Raw genomic sequence first — 27,397 nt, forward strand, 5'->3', positions numbered from 1 at the left:
GAGGACCCATATATTGGTCGAATGGATATGCCATCACCATCGGCATCATGCGAATCATCGGATTATGATTTTTCGGACAAAGATATTGAGGAACCATTATAATTTTTCAGACCGAGATATTGAGGAACCATATTCTCCCTAATCTATCATGGAGGCAGTATGTAATACTTGTAAGTATTTATTTAAATAAATTAAAATATTTATAAATTAATAAAAAAAAATTTTCTGTTATGCAGAAGGGACCCCTTGCTGTCCCATAATGGTCCTCTACCGCCTCGCTGCCACCGCCCCACCACCTCGCAGCCGCTGCTCAACCGCTTGCCGCCGACGCATTAAAAATTTTTATATTTTGTATTTTAAATTTATATTGTTTATCTATTTATCTTATTATTTGTATTTTTCTTATATATTCATATTATATTATTATATTTTTTATATTTTTATATTATATTCATATTATATTATTATATTCTTATATATTCTTATATTTTAAATTTTAAATTCACATACACACATATTCATACGCACACACACACGCACACACACATACACACACAAAATTATAAATATTACACATACCTATTTTATGAATAAAAAAAATTATTTTAAACATAAAAACACATATTTTACTTTAGAATAATTCCTCTCTTTCCTCCCATTTATATTAAGAATATTATTATAAAAGAATTATTATTATTAATATTGGAAAAAAATATTTTAAAAAAAAATCTCCTTCGCATGCACCTCGCGCTATCTCTTTCTTCTCTCTCGCGCTATCTCTCTCACGGTTCCTAGCCTCGCGCTATCTGTCACTCTTTCGTGTACCTCGCCGCGACATATCTCTCCTTCACATGCGCTATCTCTTTCTTCTCTCTCACGCTACCTCTCAGTCTCTAGCCTGGCGTTTCCCCTTCCCCGTATGACGTCAGGACCCCGCAAGGACCTCGCAACAAGTTATGTATGAGAGCTGCTTACGGGTGGGAGAAAGATGGAGAATGGAAATGCATGCAAAAATTACATCATAATTTAGACTTTAAAAACTCTTTATTTATATATTTTTTCTAACATATTATGGACTAAAAATTAAAGCTGCCAGCTCATAATCGATGAGTTGATGTTTATTGAAGGCGTCGCTAGCGCGTATTACATTTGATACTTCTTTAGGATTCTCGTTACATTGGACGCGATATTTGAAAATTGTGTAAATTTAACATCGACTGTCTCGATAATTTTAACCAATCGATCAAAAGATACATCAATGCATGGATCGAGATCGAACATACGGTGTAACGTCGATTCGATCATCATCATACATACATTTGAAGATTCGAGACTTATGAGTTTGGCGTTGTTAATCGTATGAACTCGCATTGTTAGCGGTCCAACGCTTATAAAACTGTGGACATCACTAGAGTCGTTCCGAAGAAAATTTTAAAGTATCATCGAATATGAAATTTTTATGCTTTTATTCCATATATTCCTACAATTTTTTTTGAAGATCTTATATTGAAAATTATTGTATGGAATTCACAAATTTGACATAATAACTTTATAAAAGCGTATTTATTTCGTTTTTAAATCGGATTTTTTTTTATGCAAAGAATAATATTATAAAATCGTAAATCCCCTTACTAATCTTGATCATTGAATAAATCTCACCATTTATCTACATTTCCCTTCAATCAGAAATTTATATAAATTTAAAATCATACTATATTATCGTATGCAATTAATTATAATTGCGATTTAGTGCGATTATTTATATTTATAATAAAAAATGGAAAAATGTTTATATTTGTTTTATTTGAATATAAATGCATAACGAGAAGACTAGAGGAGACCGGGACTAGTAGGTTCAGTTCAAAGATATTATAAAACCTTTATTAAAGATATTAAAATACCTCTTTTGTTATAAAATATATTTTTTTTTGTTTTGAACACGCGTTTAGATTGGTCATCACTAATTAAATAAAAATATATTATATAACTAATTTTTATCAGATCTATATTGATATTTTATTTCTTCTAATATAACAATATTAATATATGTGCAATTGAAAACTATTAAAATCATCAAAAAAGCCCGATCTCTAAAAGTTAATAAATTATATAATTTTTTCCGTGATTCACGTATATGGCACCACTGTGCGACATCTCTCTCGCGCTATCTCTCGTAAACACCTCACGCTCTCTCTTTCTCTCTTTTAAGCATTCTCATGGTCCTTTCCGCAGGTATAAACAAAACAGCGTATGGCGTGTAGCATTACGGTGAGCGCTGATGTCCAACCGCTCGAATTTATAAACAGATATTTATTACTACGATTTATCTGAGGGGATGGGGCTGAAGCTTATGGAGAGAGGGTCTGTCTCTGCGATGTTCATCACAAAGTTTAAAGCAGTCGCTGAGCTAAGTATCGCTAAGTGTCATCGAGCTAAGTTATTAAGTGCAGTGCAAAATGCCTTTTGGATCGGGAGACATTTTGGACTCAAATTTTTTTTTAACAAGAATATCCTTAGGACTTCATGAAATAATAGACATAATATCTTGGAAGACCCACCTGCTAGAAAATTTATTGAGGACTCTGTTCCTTATATTCACAATGCCGGTAAGTTTTTATTATTATATAATAAATTTGTTTATTAATATTATCTACTCAAATTTGTCGATTTTCAGAAAATAACCGAGGAATCCATCCAAATCGGTGGATACCTTAATCATCGGCATATAGAACAAGTACGAAATTATCGGTGGTGCGATCGGCGGGAATTGGCCGAGCTATGGGACGACGCGGAGGGGATCGTGGAATGGGCACAGGATTACTAGTGAGATGACGTCTTCTGCCTCAGAAAATTGTTCGGCGAGGAATCATATCCTCCCGAACCTGTCAGGGAGGAATTATGGGTCTAGTGAGTATCTCTTTTTAATTTTAAATATTATTAAAATAATAAAATAATTAATAAAAATTTTAAATTTTTTAAGTTGTTTTTATATCGCTAGTACAATAATCAAAGGGGTAGTTGTAAATTAATCGACCAAACTAGCCAAAATTTGTTTATTTAATAGAAGTTACATCGCTTCGACCATATGGTTGTGGTCCTTTTCAAGTATAAACTGAAATAATAATTAATTTAAAAAAAACGGTTTGAATACAAAAAACAATAATATACATAAATGGATTTGCTATAAAATTTTGAGTACATACGTTCTTATTGAAACACTTCACAAATTTAAGTTAAAACAAATCATTAACATCTTGTTGAATTTTAAAGAGAGAGAAACATTGTATCAGTATGAAACTTTGTCAGTGACTGAAATATAAAAATAGGAAACCAAGCTAAACGACCTTTATTATTTTCTCATAGATTTTATTTAAGCTATCTGTGTCCTTTTGTAGGTTGATTGTATTATTGAATTTTTTAATATACAACATTTCCGCGATTTCTCTCTTTTTCACATATTTCTCATTATATAATATATTAGGTTTTGTCCAAATCAAATTCATGTCCGAATTCCAATTTATGTTTACTTATAACGGAATGATTGGTTTCATGCAATTTTATATTGTTAAAATGCTCTTTCACTCGAGTACGTAAGCGCCTTTTTGTTTGGCCGATATATGACGCATTACAGTTTTTGCAATCTAATTTATATACAACATTAGTTCTCTGATCATTATGTAAACTATCTTTACCACATTTAATCAATGTATTTAGCTTTTTTTTTGGTTATTTTATAGACGTTGAAGCCCATGCCACGCATAACACGACATAGATCATAACTCACATCTTTAGCATATGGCAATGAAATAAAAGATGTTCTGTCAGATTGTCCACGATTCATATCACAATCATTAATGTGATTACGAATTTTTTATACATTAATTCTTTTTTGTATATGTCGTTTGATGATGTGTTTAGGTTAAACAATTATTAAGTAAGATATCATTCATCATCTCAATGTTTTTATGATGAAAAATGTCATTGGATAGTAGAATGACATGATCAACCAGATTATAAATAGTATTAATTTTATATTTTAAAGGGTGGTTAGAAAAAAAAAGTTTATATATCTTCCAGAACATGTAGGTTTCCTGTACCAATTAGTAATGAGTCTATTGTCTGAACGAATGATCGTTGTATTTAGGAAATTAATGGAAGAACTGACTTCAATTTCATATGTGAAATTCAAGCGTTGGTGGTAATTATTAAAAGTCATTAATATCTCATCTATTTTTGTACGTGGCAATATAGCAAAAACGTCGTCTACATATCTATAATATATGGGGACAGTGAAACTTAACAAACTTAAACATTGTGTCTCCAAATCATCCATCACAATATCTGCTATGATAGGTGATAAAAGAGAACCCATCGGGCTGCCAAATATTTGTTCATAAAACTGACCATTGAAGCTGAAACTAGTTGAATCTAAAATCAATTCTATTGAATGTAAAAATTGAGCTAAATTGAAATTTGTGTTCTTAGCAATGTCAATCCAACGTTTTTTAACGGCATTTAAAACCAACTCTTTAGGAATATTTGTGAATAATGAACTAACATCTAAAGATATCATTATATCATTATCATTAATAAAAGTATCTTTAATATTTTTAACGTTTATCGCTCGTTTATCGCAGTTTCTGACCCGTTCAAAGCCGTTTCTGAGCCGTTCGTAGTCGTTTCTGACCCGTTCAAAGCCGTTTATGACCCGTTCGTAGCCGTTTCTGACCCGTTCAAAGCCGTTTCTGACCCGTTCGTAGTCGTTCTTGAGCCGTTCTTTGCCGTTTCTGACCCGTTCAAAGCTGTTTCTAAGTCGTTTTTGACCCGTTCGAAGCCGTTTCTGAGCCGTTCGTAGTCGTTTCTGAGTTAAGGTTACAGACTGCGATAAACGAGCGATAAACGTTAAAAATATTAAAGATACTTTTATTAATGATAATGATATAATGATATCTTTAGATGTTAGTTCATTATTCACAAATATTCCTAAAGAGTTGGTTATAAATGCCGTTAAAAAACGTTGGATTGACATTGCTAAGAACACAAATTTCAATTTAGCTCAATTTTTACATTCAATAGAATTGATTTTAGATTCAACTAGTTTCAGCTTCAATGGTCAGTTTTATAACCAAATATTTGGCAGCCCGGGTTCTCTTTTATCATCTATCATAGCAGATATTGTGATGGATGATTTGGAGACACAATGTTTAAGTTTGTTAAGTTTCACTGTCCCCATATATTATAGATATGTAGACGACGTTTTTGCTATATTGCCACGTACAAAAATAGATGAGATATTAATGACTTTTAATAATTACCACCAACGCTTGAATTTCACATATGAAATTGAAGTCAGTTCTTCCATTAATTTCCTAAATACAACGATCAGTCGTTCAGACAATAGACTCATTACTAATTGGTACAGGAAACCTACATGTTCTGGAAGATATATAAACTTTTTTTTCTAACCACCCTTTAAAATATAAAATTAATACTATTTATAATCTGGTTGATCATGTCATTCTACTATCCAATGACATTTTCCATCATAAAAACATTGAGATGGTGAATGATATCTTACTTAATAATTGTTTAACCTAAACACATCATCAAACGACATATACAAAAAAGAATTAATGTATAAAAAATTCGTAATCACATTAATGATTGTGATATGAATCGTGGACAATCTGACAGAACATCTTTTATTTCCATATTTATCTTTTATTGCCATATGCTAAAGATGTGAGTTATGATCTATGTCGTGTTATGCGTGGCATGGGCTTCAACGTCTATAAAATAACCAAAAAAAAAGCTAAATACATTGATTAAACGTGGTAAAGATAGTTTACATAATGATCAGAGAACTAATGTTGTATATAAATTAGATTGCAAAAACTGTAATGCGTCATATATCGGCCAAACAAAAAGGCGCTTACGTACTCGAGTGAAAGAGCATTTTAACAATATAAAATTGCATGAAACCAATCATTCCGTTATAACATAAATTGGAATTCGGACATGAATTTGATTTGGACAAAACCTAATATATTATATAATGAGAAATATGTGAAAAAGAGAGAAATCGCGGAAATGTTGTATATTAAAAAATTCAATAATACAATCAACCTACAAAAGGACACAGATAGCTTAAATAAAATCTATGAGAAAATAATAAAGGTCGTTTAGCTTGGTTTCCTATTTTTATATTTCAGTCACTGACAAAGTTTCATACTGATACAATGTTTCTCTCTCTTTAAAATTCAACAAGATGTTAATGATTTGTTTTAACTTAAATTTGTGAAGTGTTTCAATAAGAACGTATGTACTCAAAATTTTATAGCAAATCCATTTATGTATATTACTGTTTTTTGTATTCAAACCGTTTTTTTTAAATTAATTATTATTTCAGTTTATACTTGAAAAGGACCACAACCATATGGTCGAAGCGATGTAACTTCTATTAAATAAACAAATTTTGGCTAGTTTGGTCGATTAATTTACAACTACCCCTTTGATTATTGTACTAGCGATATAAAAACAACTTAAAAAATTTAAAATTTTTATTAATTATTTTATTATTTTAATAATATTTAAAATTAAAAAGAGATACTCACTAGACCCATAATTCCTCCCTGACAGGTTCGGGAGGATATGATTCCTCGCCGAACAATTTTCTGAGGCAGAAGACTAGTGAGTCATCTCACTAGTAATCCTGTGCCCATTCCACGATCCCCTCCGCGTCGTCCCATAGCTCGGCCAATTCCCGCCGATCGCACCACCGATAATTTCGTACTTGTTCTATATGCCGATGATTAAGGTATCCACCGATTTGGATGGATTCCTCGGTTATTTTCTGAAAATCGACAAATTTGGTAGATAATATTAATAAACAAATTTATTATATAATAATAAAAACTTACCGGCATTGTGAATATAAGGAACAGAGTCCTCAATAAATTTTCTAGCAGGTGGGTCTTCCAAGATATTATGTCTATTATTTCATGAAGTCCTAAGGATATTCTTGTTAAAAAAAAATTTGAGCCCAAAATGTCTCCCGATCCAAAAGGCATTTTGCACTGCACTTAATAACTTAGCTCGATGACACTTAGCGATACTTAGCTCAGCGACTGCTTTAAACTTTATGAACATCGCAGAGACAGACCCTCTCTCCATAAGCTTCAGCCCCATCAGATAAATCGTAGTAATAAATATCTGTTTATAAATTCGAGCGGTAGGACATCAGCGCTCACCGTAATGCTATACGCCATACGCTGTTTTGTTTATACCTGCGGAAAGGACCATGAGAATGCTTAAAAGAGAGAGAGAGAGAGAGAGAGAGAGAGCGTGAGGTGTTTACGAGAGATAGCGCGAGAGAGATGTCGCACAGTGGTGCCATATACGTGAATCACGAAAAAAATTATATAATTTATTAACTCTTAGCGATCGGGCTTTTTTGATGATTTTAATAGTTTTCAATTGCACACATATCAATATTGTTATATTAGAAGAAATAAAACATCAATATAGATCTGATAAAAATTAGTTATATAATATATTTTTATTTAATTAGTGATGACCAATCTAAACGCGTGTTCAAAACAAAAAAAATATATTTTATAACAAAAGAGGTATTTTATAATATCTTTGAACTGAGCCTACTAGCCCCGGTCTCCTCTAGTCTTCTCGTTATGCATTTATATTCAAATAAAACAAATATAAACATTTTTCCATTTTTTATTATAAATATAAATAATCGCACTAAATCGCAATTGTAATTAATTGCATACGATAATATAGTATGATTTTAAATTTATATAAATTTCTGATTGAAGGGAAATGTAGATAAATGGTGAGATTTATTCAATGATCAAGATCAGTAAGGGGATTTACGATTTTATAATATTATTCTTTGCATAAAAAAAAATCCGATTTAAAAACGAAATAAATACGCTTTTATAAAGTTATTATGTCAAATTTGTGAATTCCATACAATAATTTTCAATATAAGATCTTCAAAAAAAATTGTAGGAATATATGGAATAAAAGCATAAAAATTTCATATTCGATGATACTTTAAAATTTTCTTCGGAACGACTCTAATGATGTCCACAGTTTTATAAGCGTTGGACCGCTAACAATGCGAGTTCATACGATTAACAACGCCAAACTCATAAGTCTCGAATCTTCAAATGTATGCATGATGATGATCGAATCGACGTTACACCGTATGTTCGATCTCGATCCATGCATTGATGTATCTTTTGATCGATTGGTTAAAATTACCGAGACAGTCGATGTTAAATTTACACAATTTTCAAATATCGCGTCCAATGTAACGAGAATCCTAAAGAAGTATCAAATGTAATACGCGCTAGCGACGCCTTCAATAAACATCAACTCATCGATTGTGAGCTGGCAGCTTTAATTTTTAGTCCATAATATGTTAGAAAAAATATATAAATAAAGAGTTTTTAAAGTCTAAATTATGATGTAATTTTTGCATGCATTTCCATTCTCCATCTTTCTCCCACCCGTAAGCAGCTCTCATACATAACTTGTTGCGGGGTCCTTGCGGGGTCTGACGTCATACGGGGAAGGGGAAACGCTAGGCTAGAGACTGAGAGGTAGTGAGAGAGAGAAGAAAGAGATAGTGCATGTGAAGGAGAGATATGTCGCGGCGAGGTACACGAAAGAGTGACAGATAGCGCGAGGCTAGGAACCGTGAGAGAGATAGCGCGAGAGAGAAGAAAGAGATAGCGCGAGGTGCATGCGAAGGAGATTTTTTTTTTTAAATATTTTTTTCCAATATTAATAATAATAATTCTATTATAATAATATTCTTAATATAAATGGGAGGAAAGAGAGGAATTATTCTAAAGTAAAATATGTGTTTTTATGTTAGTAGGTATACTATGCCAATTCTAACTCAGGTCCTCCGAGGGGGCACGGGGGGTTCACCGGGGCGAGGGGTATGACGTCACGCGGGGCGGGGGTATCTCGAAGGTGCGGGGGCTGACGTCACGCGGGTGGAGGGGATGTTTCGACAAAGGAGGGGGAGTATTCTGAGTGCAATATTTGTAGATGGATATCTTTACGACTTTTTTTTTTTATGAGGGATCCTAGACATTTTCCCAAAAAGGTATAGAACAAGCGCCGACGTTCGACAATTTTGTACCCTCGCTAGTATAATTTTATTACGGAAGCGCCGATGTCCGGCTGCGCGAACTTGTCAACGGAGCGTTCTAGAATCCATAAAACTATGTTTTTTATTTTATAGACATTTTATCATTAGGAAAGAAATGAAGATTTTAGGGCCAACGCTGCGACGAACATGTTGAAACGTGATTAGGTGCAAAAGCGTTGACGTTCGGCAGCTTTGTACCCTCGCGGAAAATCCTCCATAAACGAGAGCGAAACATTTTTTCTTAATATTTTTAAGGAAGAATGCAACGTATCGGCGCCAACGTTCGGCTGCTTTGTACCCTCGCAGAAAATCGGTCGTAAACAGATAACGAAACATTTTTTCTTAATATTTTTTAAGGAAGAATGCAACGTATCGGCGCAAACGTTCGGCTGCTTGTGTCCTTACTCCTCTATCCATAAAACCAATATCTCGGGAAACTATCTTTTGAGATATGCCAAATGTTAGAAAAGAAGATAGAATTTGGTGAAATATATAAGGAGGATGAGAGCGCGTCAAACCATAGTACGATTTGAAAGCGCATAGATGTAGCGGTGAAAAAAGTTTAGTGGCTACTTTCTTGTATTAAAAGTGTTAGTGGTATAATAGTGAATAAAAGAAATAATGGAAAACATCGAGCAGAACGAACGCGATCTGTTGGAGCGGTCCCGTCTTGGGTGAATATTTTGCATGGGCGCTGCGCTGCGAGGAATTTATCAATTTGCTCGAAGAAAACAGCCGTAACAAGCGTCCGCGACTCTCGATTGGAAATAGACAATCTTTGGTGGCTAGAATCGCGCGACTCGAGGGTGCAAAAATTCGATTGCAGAAACAATTTATATCCAGTGGTGGTGAATACAGTGGCGACAATAACGCGGAAAGACTAGTTTGGCGAGAGATTGATACGGCGTTCGAGAGCCGCATCTTAACCGGTGCGGTAATAAACAATAATTACATCGAACCTCGTCAATTTCTCGAAGATGCCAAAGACATTGTGATCGAACACGTGCAGAAAGTGATGCAAAAACACATTAATGTAAAAGTGAACACCGTGTTTAATGGCGAGTTTGTGTCCGGTGATAAACGCGCTAACAAAAGTGTCAATACAAAAAACTATGAACTCTTTCGCACGTCCGATTTACAGTCGAATTACATACGAGTGGTACGAGCGCCGCGTTATCGAGCCCACGCTAGCATCGCTAGAAGAGTTTCAAGAACGCGATAGTGGTTGGGCGTTGTCACAAATAATTAACTTGACTATAAATATAAACAAGTATAATTCAATGCGCACAGGGTGTTATCTAAACTTGCCGCGACAAATTGTGACAAAGAGAGCGGTGGTGAACGTGCGATCAACGGACAATGCGTGTTTCGCGTGGTCAGTGGTGGCCGCTCTGTACCCCGCCGAAAGAAATGTGACACGGGAATCTTCATATCCGCACTATACGACGGTGCTGAATCTCCAAGACATTGAGTTTTCAGTGACCATAAATCAAATTAAAAAGTTTGAACTAGCAAATAATATCTCTATCAATGTATATAGTATTGAGAATGACATCGTCCCGATTCGTCTTTCGGAGCAAAAGAAAGACAAGCATGTCAACTTGCTGTATGTGCAAGACAGCAACAGCGTTGGACATTTCGCGTGGATCAAGAATCTATCCCGCCTTGTGAACACGCAATTGAGCAAAAATGGTCACAAGAAATATATCTGCGATCGGTGTGTATATTTATTGCAAATTATATATTAAAATATAATTGTAAATAAAATTGTAATTTTTTTTTTTCTTTCATAGATGCTTGCACTATTTCGGATCGGAGAACAAGTTGCAGTCACATACAGTAGACTGCGGAAAGATAAACGACTGCGCTATCCAAGCGATAAAGACAAGTGGTTATCGTTTGACAACTACAACAGAAAGGAGCGACTTCCGTTTGTAGTGTACGCCGACTTGGAATGCGTTTTGGCAAAGACCGAAGAAGCGACAAATTATCAACATCAACATCACAAGGTATTCAGCATCGCTTATTATATGCATTGTTCGTACGACAACTCGTTATCCGCGTATAATTCTCGCCGTAGCGTTGATTGCGTTTCATGGTTCGCTGAAGAACTTAAAAATTTAGCGTTACGTATAAAGACTGTTTTAACGACAAATGTTCCCATGGTAAATTTAACATTAGAGTGGAAAAAATTTCACAGCGCAACGCATTGTCATATATGCGAAAAACCATTCGTACAAGACGATACACGCGTACGCGATCATTGCCATCTGACTGGACGATACAGAAGTCCCGCGCACTCAAATTGCAATCTAAATTATAAAGAAACTTTTTGTATTCCAATAGTTTTCCATAATTTATCCGGTTACGACGCGCATTTCATTATCGAGGATATAGCTACAGCGTTCGAAGGAGAAATCGAATTACTTCCGATAACGAAGGAAAAATATATTTCATTTACAAAGACTGTTAAATTGACACAAGACAATTCGAAAAATCATATAAAATTACGTTTTATCGATTCATATAAATTTCTCGCTGCAAGTCTTGATAAAGAATAATTAGCATCTTTTTTGAATAAAGAGAAACTAAAAATTTTACAATCGGAATTTCAAAATTTACCGACAGAAAATTTCAATCTATTAACACGGAAGGGTATCTTTCCATACGAATATATAGATTGTATCGACAAATTGCAAGATACATGTTTACCGCCGCGCGAATCATTTTACAGTTCTTTGACCGGTAGCACAATATCCGAGAGCGATTACGCGCACGCCGAGAACGTCTGGAACCGATTCTCCCTTAGAACGCTAGGCGAATATAGTGATCTATATTTAAAAATTGATGTCATGTTATTAGCAGATATTTTTGAAAACTTTCGCGACACTTGCATGTTATGCGAGTTATGGACTCGACCCTGCATATTATTCTACTCTTTCCGGATATACATGGGATGCCATGTTAAAACATACAAATATAACATTCGAATTGCTTACCGATATCGATATGGTTATGTTTATCGAACGGGGAATACGCGGTGGTTTAAGTCAATGTTCTAATAGATACACCCATGCTAATAACAAGTCTTTGCAATCGTATGATCCGTCGAAACCATCATCATATTTAATGTATTTAGATGTAAATAATTTGTATGGATGGGCAATGTGCCAACCGTTGCCTTACGCCGATTTTCGATGGGTCGATGACATATCTAATTTTGATATATCATCTATCACGCTCGATTCGCCTATAGGCTATATCCTCGAAGTAGATTTAGAATATCCACAATGTCTTCACGACGCGCACACTGACCTACCGTTTTGCCCGACACGCGATAAACCACCCGGTAAGCGGGAAGATAAGCTGCTCGCATTATACGATAAAAAGCGTTACGTGATACACTACCGTAACCTGCAGCAATGTACGCATCACGGCCTTCAAGTTACAAAAATACATCGCATATTACAATTCACTCAATCCACATGGCTTCGCGGTTACATTGAACTTAATACGCAATTTAGAACGCAAGCAAAAAATGATTTCGAAAAAAATTTATACAAATTGATGAATAATGCGGTATTTGGCAAAACGATGGAAACTGTGCATAATCGTGTCGATGTAAAATTATTGACAAAGTGGGACGGACGATACGGAGCAGAGGCGATGATTGCTAAACCAAATTTCCATAGCAGGAGCGTCTTTTCGGAAAATTTAATTGCTGTAGAATTACGTAAACTAGAAGTAAAATTTAACAAACCAATCTATGTTGGTATGTGTATACTCGACATATCGAAAGTATGTCTGTATGAATTTCACTACGAGTACATGTCACCGCTCGTGACAGATGTCGGGTAATGTACACCGATACAGATAGTTTAATATATCATATTAAATGCGAAGACGTGTATGAAAATATGAAACGCGATATCGCTAGATTCGATACGAGCGATTATCCAATTGACAACGCGTACGGTATACCGCTTGTGAATAAAAAGGTGCCAGGTCTAATGAAAGATGAAAATAATGGTACGATAATGACTGAATTTGTAGGACTTAGAGCAAAAATGTACGCTTTGCGAGTAGATGGTAAGAAAGATACAAAAAAGGTTAAAGGTGTCAAAAGTAACGTTGTCGCGAGAACGATAACATTCGACGATTATACGCGGTGCCTGAATGAAGAGATTGAAATGACACGTAGTCAATCATGTATTAGATCGAAATTGCATGAAGTATACACCATTCGCGAGACGAAAATTGCTCTAAGTCCGTACGACGATAAGCGGTATATCATACCTGATTCGACCGACACATTACCATGGGGACATTACCAGATACCCTTATAAAATATAATGTAATATAATGTATGTGTGATATAATGTTATGTAACATATGTATATGTATTTCATATAGTAACGGAAAAGATGTATTAATAAAGATCTTATATATTTTTATATGTTGTACATATTATATATTTTTTAATTTTTGAGTAATTAATAAATACAGTTTGTATGAATTAAATTGTATTATCCTTATGTATCCAAGAGTTGTGCGAATTGTCAAATCCCCGCCATTTCACGTAAACCTCGTCACCCCTCCTGCGCAGTACTTTCTCCACGAGAAAGAGAAGATATACGTCCGGATAATTCGCGCTATGCAACTCGTGCTCGTAAAACGCTCCAGCGACAGATGTTTTGCGATAGTCCTCGAGTAGATAGGTTACGGGATTAGTACGCTGCACTTTAACAATCTTAAAAACCTCCGTCGTCCAATTTGGCGTGTAACCCTTCTCGAAAAGTTTCTTGTACTTGCTAACGCGTACCGGGTCACCTACTTTGAATTTCGCCGGAGCGGCAATCTTTATGTTACTATATACTGTTTTTAAAAGTTTATCAGCGATCGCGGGGGTGACGTCGACGGGTCGCATGCTGATTGTTCGGTGCTTGCGCGCGTTATAATCCGATACGAGCCGCGGCAACGCGTCGATCCACTTGTAAGTTCCATTCAGCGTAAACATCTTCCACATGTCGTTCTTCAGCGTGCGATTGAATCGCTCGACGACCGATGCTTTCAATACCGAATATGTAGAATAGTGATTGATGTTATGTTTCCGTATAAGCCGTTGCACGTCGGCGTTATAAAATTCTTTCCCCATATCGGTTTGCATGTTTCTCGGGGATCTCTTGCTATCTCGAATTATCTCGGTGATAGCGTCAGCCGTCTCGCTTCCACCTTTACTCTTGAGTGGTATGGCCCACGCGTACTTGCTCAACACATCGATGATGGTGAATATGTAGTGATAACCTTTGTTGAAACGAGAATACGGACGCATCTCGACGATGTCGGCTTGCCACAGATCATCGTATCCCCGCACTATGACGTGTCTTCGGGGAAAATTTTTTCTCGCCGGCGCGTGCAGTTCGTTCACCAACTGCCGTCTCTCCAAACTATGTTGTTTCATCGCTTCGTCGGTTTTTCTCGATCGCCGTTTGTCGCTGCTTGTTTTAACGCTCATTTCCGTTCTTGACCCGTTCTTGAGCCGTTCGTAGCCGTTTCTGACCCGTTCTTGAGCCGTTCTTGACCCGTTCTTGAGCCGTTCTTGCGTTGTTTACTTCCGTTCTTGACCCATTCGAAAATCGTTCTTGATTCGTTCGCAGCCTTGTTCACAGTCGTTTCTAACCCGTTCGTAGCCTCTCCTGACCCGTTCGCAGCCGTTACTGACCCGTTCGCAGTCCTGCTTGAGTTGTTTGTAGCCTTGTATGTAGTCTTTAATGACTTGTTCGTAGCCTCGTTCGCAACCCTGCTTGAGTTGTTCGTACCTCGTTCGCAGCTGTTGCTAGGCCGTTCACTACCACTACCACTCATTGTAGTTAGATAGCAGTTCGATAATCCTTCGTAGCCGTTCGATAATTGTTCGTAGCCGTTCGATAATTGTTCGTAGCCTTTCGATAATTGTTCGTAGCCGTTCGATAACCGTTCGATAGCCGCTCCTAACCCGTTCACTGCTGCTCATTCAAGTTGATAGCCGTTTCTGAGTTAGCGTTAGCCGCGCGTTGAAGTTCGTTTATCACAATCTGTATTGCCCGCACATCCTTCTCGAACGAAGTCAGCTTCTCATCTGATTCTTTCTGTTGATTCATCAATCTTTTAACGCAGGATTCCACATACAGTTTGTTGACGGCATCAGTGTCAGCTTCAGGTTGCGCTACACGACGAATCTTGCGCGATCTTGCATCATAGTCTGTAGCGACACGACACAGAGCGTTTCCGCGCACGTAACTTTTCACCAATCTATCCCAATGATCGCTTGTGCCGGTTGCATCATTTCTTGGTTCGAATAATCCAAATTTGTTGATAGGCATTTTTTTTTTCCCCGATACGAGTGACGCTGATCGACTAATTAGATTTGTCGAGACACCATTCAATTTATAATAATGCCTGCTTCGCGAAGTTCCTCGATGATCGACAGGATCTCATTATCGTGAGCGTTGTGGCCAGCTCGGCGCGAAGCGTCCAGCAATCGTACCCGATCCACTAGCTCGTTGGGGTCATCCCAGTGTATGTAATCGATTTTATTGTCGGTTAGTGCCATCGCGTGAGGCATGAATACTTCCTTTCCAGATTTTTTCTTTTCAATCGATATCAATGGTGCGATTATATGTTTGTACTTGTATCCCCTGTTGCTTCGTAATTGGCCTTGTGTCATAATTGCGTTTATGTGCGTTCGTCGCCATTAATATGCTCTTGTATTTATACATATCATCCTCCGTGTAAATGTCATCATCGGGAATTCTCTTGAAGATCAATTCGTATAATCCTGGTGTACCAATGTACTTCACTTCGTCTATAATTATAGAGTCATGTTTGTCAATGTCGAATCGTTTGTTACCGAGACGCATTTCATCCTTGTCGAAATAGACACCGTACACGTGATCGATTTTCCTTTCTTTGTCGCCACCGAGGAGAGTGCTCATGTACTCTTGTCCCAGTGGTCCCAAGTGCTTTCGCAACATTTCTTGACCTTCCAGCGTTTGTAATGTGTTTCGAACAAACGATGTTTCGAGCGTGCTGCCCGAGGTTTCGAAAACATTTTCGTTTGCGAGTGTTTCGGGTATCATAGGTTGTACGATTCTCGTTGTCGCGAACGGTGTAGAGCTTATCATCGGTTCATCCAATAAAGCATTCGATGTACGCGGTGTCGATGAGCGATTCGGGTTTGACCGTTTCCTCTTTTTCGGTGTCGCATCATCCTTCTCCTCTTCCTCCTCCTCCTCCTCCACCTCCTTGTACCGCTTGATGGATAAGATTTTAATCTTTGCGGTACTTTCCGGCTCGTTTTTCACCGCGATCGAGTTGTCGACAATCTTTTGTAGCGGCTCAATAATAGGTCTAAAATGGGTCTTGACCGCGATATCGTCATCGATCTTACCGGTCTTCAAAGCGCGATGTTTCTTGCGGATTGCTTCACTCGTTTTCGCAATCTCCTTCGCTATCTTTTCACGTTCGCGAATATTATCGTTTTCAGCCATGTCGGTAGAGTGTCGAACGCTCGTGTTTCACCTCTCTCGACAGAACATCGGCAACGACTAATTGTTTTGCGGTATCGCGAACACGTTAAATCCGTTTCTGTATCGGCCGTTCGTAAGCGAGCTATCCTTATCTATCACTAGAAATCCATACTTTTGCTGCCAACAAGTACGACATAATTCACTGAAATCCTCATATGACATGTCGGTATTCACGTGATCGTTGTACACATGGTTCAAGTTGGTACCGTCCTGTTTAAACAAGATTAGCAGGTTTGCGTTGTCGCGTATAAGATGTTTCGGTATTCTTGCGTATGTCTGACAGAGATAGAAGCAGTCGACGTTCGAGTGGCGTCCCATTGAAAAGTACTCTCTTATCGTATTTTGTTTGTCACACGCCACGTCATCGAAAACGAAAATCGAGTTTGGACATGCTTCGCTCGGTGGAATGACGTCACTGTTATTGGAGAATGTAAAATAGCCGATTTCATCGATCGATGTCAACAAATTCTCCAGATACCGATATTTTAGCTGTTGCAGCGACTTTGAGTACACGTACACGTTTTCAAAGCGGACGCCGTGCGGGCTTTCTATCAAACTAATCAAAACGTTAGTTTTACCGCAATTGGAGGGGCCGCAAACGATCGCGCGTATAGTAATCGGCAGTATCGTACCGTGTCTACGCATCTCCGCGTTGTCCCCCATCGATCGTAATCTGGCGTCGTAATTCGTCACGCGTATTGCGAAAGGTTGTCGCACGAAATTCATGTTCACACTCCTGACTGGATCGAACGTCTGCCTATTTATAGCTGCGCGGAACCGCGAATTGCTCAGTAACGAAAACATGTTTGTCTTGCTATCAAGCCCTTACGATATTTGTAATTTGAGCGCCGAACAGCTACAATTTGTGTCGAAAACAGTTTTATTGCGAATGTGCGGCAATTACGTTCACTGCGTGTGGGACAAGCTTCCGGAACATATAAAGGCGGATTTGGAGGTTCAAACTTATCGCCGCTGTTTCGAACATTACAATCGACCGTGGCAGCGAACGCACATTGACGGTCCAGCGCCGATGATAAAAGATTGCAGCGAATGTCAACGAAAATAGGTAGAGGCCTATTAAATCAGGCGATAAACGCACTTCCGATCGAATTCCATATCCTCGGCTATCAGTTTTGCGGTCCGGGCACGCGACTACAAAAGCGATTAGCCAGAGGCGATCGAGGTATCAACCCATTGGACGCGGCGTGCTGTGAACACGATATAGCGTACTCTCGAAGCAACGATCTCATCGAGAGACACGCGGCAGATAGGATACTCGCCAAAGAAGCGCAAACTCGCATCGTTGCGAGAGATTCGACTCTCGGTGAGAGAGCCGCCGCCACAGCTGTCTGGGCAGCGATGAAAGCCAAGACGAAGTTCGGTATGGGCCTGAAGACGACAAAGACGAAGACGAAGAAAAAGATGGCGAAGAAACGAATACATCCGGTAGCGAAACGTGGGGGTGTATTACCGATTCTACCAATGTTAGGTGCGCTCGGATCTCTGGTGGTCGGTGGAGCGGCTGGTGTAGCGAAGGAAAAGCTGCACAACGTCAGTTGCAAGAGATGCTACGTCACAATCGCGCCATGGAAGGTCACGGATTGTATCTCGCTCCATACAAACACGGACGAGGAGTTTCAACGAGAAAAAAGGGGGAAAAAAAACGTCAAAGAGAAGCTAAAAATGCCTCAGGGCGTAACTACCAACATACAATTGCTACAACTGGCAAAATGTATGCACATTCCGTATTTTAGAGGTGTTTTCATGCGTGATTCATTACCAATCGGTGGTATATATCGAAACGAGAGCGGCATCGTAAATTTGGATAACGCTAAAGGATCGGGTACTCATTGGGTAGCGTATGCAAAGAGGGGGGATCGCGCTATATATTTTGACAGTTTCGGCAATCTTCGACCGCCGAATGAATTGGTGCGATATTTAAATGTGACAAAGATACAATACAATTACACACCTGTTCAAACTTACAATCAAAGCATCTGTGGACAATTGTGCTTACAGTTTCTCCGAGCGGTCGATGTACGTGAATTTAAAGACTGACATTGCGCTATTTAACTCACAAGGGGAGGTCGCGGTTGACTCTTCACCGATTTTGATCTCCTTTGATATGGTGAATCTACATCGAAAAAAAGTTGCTCCGTGTTCGAGCTTTTCGTCCAATGCGCCTTGTAAAAAAAATTTTTTTTTTCCCGAAGTTTAGAGAAATTATCAGGTTCGTTATGAGGCCTAAAGAAAGACACACTTTCGATCGGTGCCGCTAGTGCAGCGGCAGAGTACAAGAATAGTAATCCCGGGATCCCAGGTTCAGAACTTTGGTCTGTCATAATTTTTTTTTTTTTTAATAACATTATTATTTATTATGATAAATAAATATTTGGCATATTTTTATCGTTAGTTATGCATATATCTCTTTATATATTTAAAATTAATAAAATGATCGTAATATAAATAAAATATTTTTATAGAGAAATATTTTTAGAAATATTTTTACTTTTTAAAGATTTATACATTTTTTCAAATTTTCTTTAATCTAATAATGTTAGAATATACACACTTTTCATAGCTTTACAAAATTCGGATTTTCTACCTGCTGTGAACCACAGGATGCAACCGCTGGTTGTGAAAGTGTAAGGAACGGGAGAGGAGAGGGTCGTCTGATCCTCTCTACTAATAAGGGTTCTAGAAGGTCGGTTAGAAAATATCTTACTTAGATATTTATGACATATTTGTTACATATTGAAGCAGAAAATAATAATGAGTAATAAATTAAATTTTGTAAAGCTATGAAAAGTGTGTATTCTAACATTATTAGATTAAAGAAAAATTTGAAAAAATGTATAAATCTTTAAAAAGTAAAAATATTTCTAAAAATATTTCTCTATAAAAATATTTTATTTATAATACGATCATTTTATTAATTTTAAATATATAAAGAGATATATGCATAACTAACGATAAAAATATGCCGAATATTTATTTATCATAATAAATAATACGTTATTAAAAAAAAAAAAAAAAATTATGACAGCCCAAAGTTCTGAGAACCTGGGATCCCGGGATTACTATTCTTGTGTTCGGCCGCTGCACTAGCGGCACCGATCAAAAGTGTGTCTTTCTTTAGGCCTCGTAACGAACCTGACAATTTCTCTAAACTTCGGGAAATAAAAAATTTTTTTTTACAAGGCGCATTGGACGAAAAGCTCGAACACGGAGCAACTTTTTTTCGATGTAGATTCATCATACCAAAGGAGATCAAAATCGGTGAAGAGTCAACCGCGACCTCCCCTTGTCAGTATTCGTTTAACAGTTTTGTCAACATGTCTATGACATTCACACTGACCGGGAAGAGTAGTGTTCTCGCGGTAAACTACTTTTCCGCCGTAGATTTGAGCGACGATGAATACGAGCTAGGTCTAGCGGATTGAGACTTATCATACGATATCGAACGTGAATTCCTCGAATAATAAATTTTACTTTGGCAAAGATGACGCGGAAATTACGATTCTCGGGGGATCGTACGAGCTGCAAGCGATACATGAGTTTTTGAAACATGCAATTTCACGAAAACGTCCGCGACACGCTGTTCGTGACGATGATAAAAAACACGCTGACACCATGCATATTCGGACGAATGAGGACGGTGACTTTGAAGATGGAGAATATCCGATAGTGCTCCGCGCTAATTATAATACGATGAGGAGCGAGATCAAATGCGTCTACAGAATGAATTTTAGCAAGCCTAACAACATTGGATCGCTGCTAGGATTCTCGAACCGTATACTGCAGCCGCGAAAATGGTACAAGTCGGACATGCCGATTAATATTATCAACGTGAACATTATCCGCGTAGAATGTAATGTGACCGCGGGCGCGTACAGCAACGGCAAACTCGTTCATACGATACATGAATTTTCACCGAGGGTACCACCAGGATATAAGATATCGGAAACACCGGCTCACATCATTTACCTGCCGATCATCGTGCGGAGCATTACGGATTTAACGTTACGCGTTGTCGACCAGGACAGACGATTGCTCGATTTTCGAGGAGAAGAGATCACCATTAGATTGCACGTACGACGACGACAGCGATAACGTACGTGTGTGGTGTATGAGATGCTCGTGTTAAACGGATCGAAAGACACGAGAAATAACACAATCTTTACGGAGCCAGCGACAAGAACAACAACGTCGACATTCACTAATATCCAATCATCCGGTTGCACTAAGAAAAAGAAACTGAACGCATCAAACGTTGCGTTTTTACAATCTTTGGGATTCGCGGTGCGAAACATCTGAACAATGACCGACATTCTCAACATTGGAGACGAGCCAATCTTCGACGATCGCATCGTCAAGATCGAGACTCACACGTACAACCCGTTCGCTAACACAACATTCGGACACAGTGATGAGATAAGAATACCCATACAACAACAGGATCTGTATACGTTGCCATATGAAAGCTTCCTATACATCGAGGGAGAACTAAAGATAAATAAACCAGCCGAAGGATCTGCTGTGATACTGGGAAATAATTGTGTCGCATTCATGTTCGATGAGATTCGATACGAACTCGATGGCGTGGAGATTGATCGCAACAGAAACGTGGAAATAACAAGTTTGCTCAAAAACTATGTAACGATATCATCTGATAGAAGCGTGATTATGAGAAACGCCGGCTGGACTGATCCAACTACTGCAAATGGAAACTTCAATTTTTGCGTACCGCTCTACATGTTATTGGGATTTTGCGAGGATTACAGACGAGTGGTGATTAACGCTCGTCATGAGTTAATCTTAATACGATCGCGCAACGACAACAATTTTCTGGTTGGAGATTCGACGCTGGAGCCTGTGATCAACATATTCAAGATACAATGGCGAATGCCACATGTGTTATTGAGCGAGATTAAGAAGCTGTCGATGCTGCGCGCTCTGGAAAGCGGACATTACTTCAGCATGGGTTTTCGCTCGTGGGATCTGTATGAGTATCCGCTATTGCAGCGTACAACCAAGCATTCATGGGCCATTAAGACAGCGACTCAGCCGGAGAAGCCACGATATGTTATCTTCGCTCTGACAGGTCGGAAAAACATCATGTGTGAAGATATGAGTCGATTCGATGATTGCAAGATGACCAATGTGAAACTCTATCTGAACTCGGAATGTTATCCGTACGACGATATGAATCTGGATTTCGATAAAAACAGATGGTCGATTCTGTACGATACGTATGCGCGTTTCTGCAAGAACTATTATGGATACGAGTATCTCGAACCGAGTCTCACCGTCTCAATGTTTCTACGTAACGGTCCGTTCGTGATCATCGATTGTTCTCGACAAAACGAATCGGTCAAGAGCGCAACCGTGGATGTGAGATTGGAATTCGAGTGTAAGGAGAATGTGCCGATGAATACCACTGCGTACTGTCTCATCATACACGATCGCGTGATCCAGTACAACCCGTTGACCAATGTTGTGCGCAAAATCACTTAAACGCACCAACAATTTAGAGAGAGGGGGAAGCATAGCAGAATATAAATCAAAGTGTTATGAGATGGTTGTCATTCTTCTTTTTTAACTGATACATCGAAGAGAGAGAGAGAGAGAGATCTCGTCATGTCCGTACCAACGTTTATGGATCTACAGGGGTTTATCCTCAATAAACAATTCATTGTAAAGGAAGCGGCAATCCTGAGAAGAGGATTTATTTTGTCACATTATTTTTTCGCATGTCCTGTACCATGGAGTGTACTCATAAAATCGGAGAGACACCAAGCCTCATGGTTGACTCGAAATCATCATGGATTGCAATGGGAAGATGGAAACGTTCCATACAGCATGGCTCAGCGTTTGATTACAACAGCTATCGTTGGTGGACCACATGAAGAAGAAGAATCCATTCTCGTATATGTAAAAGGACTTGAGAAGCGAGAATGGTTAGCCGATATATTGGATGATGCGGGAAACGGTTTCATTATTGAGACCTTGGATGCTGATTACGATGATATCGAGTCTCTAAATAATCTAGATGTTAAAAACACTATGCGATGTGGAAAACATGTTAAGAATTGCGCATTACAAAATGTATTCAAAATATTTAACTGGTGGTCGCAACGCCAGAAAGAATTGCAAGATTTGGAAAAATAAAATATTTAAACATTAATGTGTTTTATCTCGTATTCCCCTTCCCCAATCCTTTCCTCACGAATCGTTTCTAAGAATTCTTTTTATCCGAGCGCCGTTTCCCCTTCTCCTAAATTTCATAGCGCCAATAGTATTCTAGAATCTCCCACCATATTTACCCCACTACTTTTTAAAATAAGCGTCACGTATATTCTTAATTTTATACGATCAGTGTAGCGTTAACCGTTCATACTGGTGGTTCACTTTTAAAATCTGGAAATATGTACTACGCTAAAAGAAGCAGTGGCTCCGGCAGACGTGTGAATAATTACGTCCCGAGTCGTGATGACACTCCATCGTTTGAGAATAAATGTGACGAGTAAGTTTAACTTCTTTCTATCTTTATATTTTATTTTTTTTTACAAATTGTATTATTTTCAAACTAATTTCATTTTTACAGCATTTCGTTGGAGCGTCGTGCGGTTCGTATACTAGGCAGACGATACGCATTGACAGCTACGGAATTTAAATTCCTCGAAATTGGTATCAAAGTGGATCCACCGAGTTACGTGGAAATCGCCATAGGAGATCATCGAGGAAAGGAACTGATACTATCTCTCGAAGCGTGGAAAGGACTCTACGAGCAACGTCACAATATTCAGAATCTGCTTCGAAACGATTTTAAAGATGCCTACAGTTTTATAAGCGTTGGACCGTTAACAGTGCGAGTTCGTACGATTAACGACGCCAAGTTAATAAGTCTTGAATCTTCAAATGTATGCATGATGATGATCGAATCGACATTACACCGTATGTTCGATCTCGATCCATGCATTGATGTAACTTTTGACCGATTGGTTAAAATTATCAATACAGTCGATCATATCAAGGTTACAATTTTCAAATATCGCGTCCAATGTAACGAATCCTAAAGAAGTATCAAATGTAATACGCGCTAGCGACGCCTTCAACAAGCATCAGCTCATCGATTGCGAGCTGGCAGCTTTAGTTTTTAGTCCATAATATGTAGAAGAAAAAAAAAATATATTTAAAAGAAGAATAAAGAGTTTTTAAGTCTAAATTATGATGTAATTTCTTTGCATGCATTTCCATTCTCCATCTTTCTCCCACCCGTAAGCAGTCTCAGCTCTCATACGTAGCTCGTTGTTAGGTCCTTGCGGGGATGACGTCATGCGGGGAAGGGGGAACGCCAGGCTAGAGACCGAGAGGCTAGGGACTGAGAGGCTAGGGACCGAGAGGTTAAGGATCGCGAGGCTAGGGACCGAGAGGCTAGGGACCATGAGAGAGATGACGCGAGGCGTAGCGAGGAGAGAGAGAGAGATGACGTGAGGCGCAGCGAGGAGAGAGAGATGACGCAAGGCGCAGCGAGGAGAGAGAGAGAGAGATAGCGTGAGACGCAGCGAGGAGAGAGAGAGATAGCGTGAGGCGCACGCGAGAGAGAATTTTTAATAATATTTTAATATATAATTATTTTATAATAATATTAATATATAATAATTCTTTTATAATAATATTCTTAATATAGATGGAAAGAGGAATTATTCTAAAATAAACTATATATTTTTTAATATTTAAAATAATTTTTATTCTTAAAATGAGTATGCGTAATATTTATAATTTTGTGTGTGTGTGTGTGTGTGTGTGTGTGTGCGTATGAATGTGAATTTAAAATTTAAAATATAAGAATATATAAGAATATAATAATATAATATGAATATAAAGATAAGAATATAAATATTATAATATATAAAAATTTTTAATGCGTCGGCGGCAAGCAGAGGAGCAGCGGCTGGGCAGTGGTGGCGGCAACGGTGGTGAGGCGGTCGGGCGGCTGTGCCGACGATGGTGGGGGTGGCAAGACGACGGCCGTGGGACTACTGCGAGGGGTCCCTTCTGTGACAGAAAAAAAAAATTTATTAATTATTTTAACAATTTTTAAATTAAAAAGAAATACTTACAACACACTCTCAATCTTCGTCCCTCACATCCGACTCATCGATTTCTAAGTCTGAGTTCAGAATATTATGTTCTGGCGACTCCTCCGATTCGGATGGCAACACATCTGAGTTGGATGGTAATAGCAATAGTGGCCATGGTGGCAATGTCATATTCATTGGGTTCCTACAAACTTTCGGTTGTCCACTTAAAAAATGCAATACCTTTTGATATCGACGCTGAAAACACGCGATTCGGTTGTGTTTAGATGATGTGACGCAGTTACATACAGTAGTTCCCATTAATTTCCTTTCATGAAATTGCAGAAAATGGGTCACATCTCTTGCTTGAGGTTTTTGCACATCAAGTTCGCGATTTCTTAAATAATGCACCATCGAAGTCACTGGAATGTTCTTCAATCTTTCCTGAGACGCCATCTTCACTTTCAGAATTCTCACTTTAAGTGTCCAAGCACAATCTCCCAAAGTTTATTGTGTGCACATATTGCATGGAATTATTATATACAATGGATTTCTACAATTGCAGCACGATCGACTCTCCACTGCGTCGTGTAATTGAATCACATGCTTCCGAACAGCATACATGTGCCCGAAGCCTTGAATAGAGATCATACATGTAGTACATAGAGCTTGATCAGTACCCGTCGAATAATAAAAGTATATTGTACAAACTTTTGTACGTCCGTTTAGCGCAAGGATTTATGAATTGTCCACTACCTTGTCGTCAATATCCGTAAGGTCCTCACTGCAATTACTAATATAATTACTGTCATCCGACAGCGCGTGATCTTCGTCAGACGACTCGTCTAATATCGCTTCGAAATTATTATCATTTTCCGTTTTTTTTCTCACTACTATGCCACTAACACTTCGCACAGGACACTTAGTTCTTTACTATATGAATACTGAATACTTTGTGATGAACATCGTGGATACAGACCCGCTCTCCATAAGTTTCAACCCCCATCCCTCTCAAAATTATCGCAAAGGAATATCATAGTAATAAAATCGAGCGCTATCTGTTTACGACCGATTTTCTGCGAGGGTACAAAGCAGCCGAACGTTGGCGCCGATACGTTGCATTCTTCCTTAAAAATATTAAGAAAAAATGTTTCGCTCTCGTTTATGGAGGATTTTCCGCGAGGGTACAAAGCTGCCGAACGTCAACGCTTTTGCACCTAATCACGTTTCAACATGTTCGTCGCAGCGTTGGCCCTGAAATCTTCATTTCTTTCCTAATGATAAAATGTCCATAAAATGAAAAACATAGTTTTATGGATTCTAGAACGCTCCGTTGACAAGTTCGAGCAGCCGGACATCGGCGCTTCCGTAATAAAATTATACTAGCGATGGTACAAAATTGTCGATCGTCGGCGCTTGTTCAATACCTTTTTGGGAAAATGTCTAGGATCCCTCATAAAAAAAAAAAAGTCGTAAAGATATCCATCTACAAATATTGCACTCAGAAAACTCCCCCTCCTTTGTCGAAACATTCCCTCCACCCGCGTGACGTCAGCCCCCGCACCTTCGAGATATCCCCGCCCCGCGTGACGTCATACTCCTCGCCCCGGAGAACCCCCCCGCGCCCCGCACTCCCCTCGGAGGACCTGAGTTAGAATTGGCATAGTATACCTACTTATGTTTAAAATAATTTTTTTTTATTCATAAAATAGGTATGTGTAATATTTATAATTTTGTGTGTGTGTGTGTGTGTGTGTGTGCGTGTGTGTGTGCGTATGAATACGTGTGTATGTGAATTTAAAATTTAAAATATAAGAATATATAAGAATATAATAATATAATATGAATATAATATAAAAATATAAAAAATATAATAATATAATATGAATATATAAGAAAAATACAAATAATAAGATAAATAGATAAACAATATAAATTTAAAATACAAAATATAAAAATTTTTAATGCGTCGGCGGCAAGCGGTTGAGCAGCGGCTGCGAGGTGGTGGGGCGGTGGCAGCGAGGCGGTAGAGGACCATTATGGGACAGCAAGGGGTCCCTTCTGCATAACAGAAAATTTTTTTTTATTAATTTATAAATATTTTAATTTATTTAAATAAATACTTACAAGTATTACATACTGCCTCCATGATAGATTAGGGAGAATATGGTTCCTCAATATCTCGGTCTGAAAAATTATAATGGTTCCTCAATATCTTTGTCCGAAAAATCATAATCCGATGATTCGCATGATGCCGATGTTGATGGCATATCCATTCGACCAATATATGGGTCCTCAGATCCTTTAAAGTAAACCACACAGCTTTTATAGCGACGTCGAAAGCATTTGATATTGTTGTGTGCTCTGAAGCATTTAGATAAACCGCCAGTTGTTCTTAAAATATCTTCATGAATTTCTATAAAATGGGCCAAATCTTTTGTTTGGGGTTTCTGTACACCGAGTTCACGATTTCGTAGAAACTGTACCACCGAAGACACCTTCGATTTTTTCTGACTCGCCATTTTCACAACACTTGTAGAATTCTCACTTTAAGTGTCCCA

This window comes from Prenolepis imparis, unplaced genomic scaffold (assembly GCF_030444845.1).
Source record: "Prenolepis imparis isolate NDT839.2.m4 unplaced genomic scaffold, iyPreImpa1.0 SCAF_22, whole genome shotgun sequence".
NCBI classification, from domain to species: domain Eukaryota; kingdom Metazoa; phylum Arthropoda; class Insecta; order Hymenoptera; family Formicidae; genus Prenolepis; species Prenolepis imparis.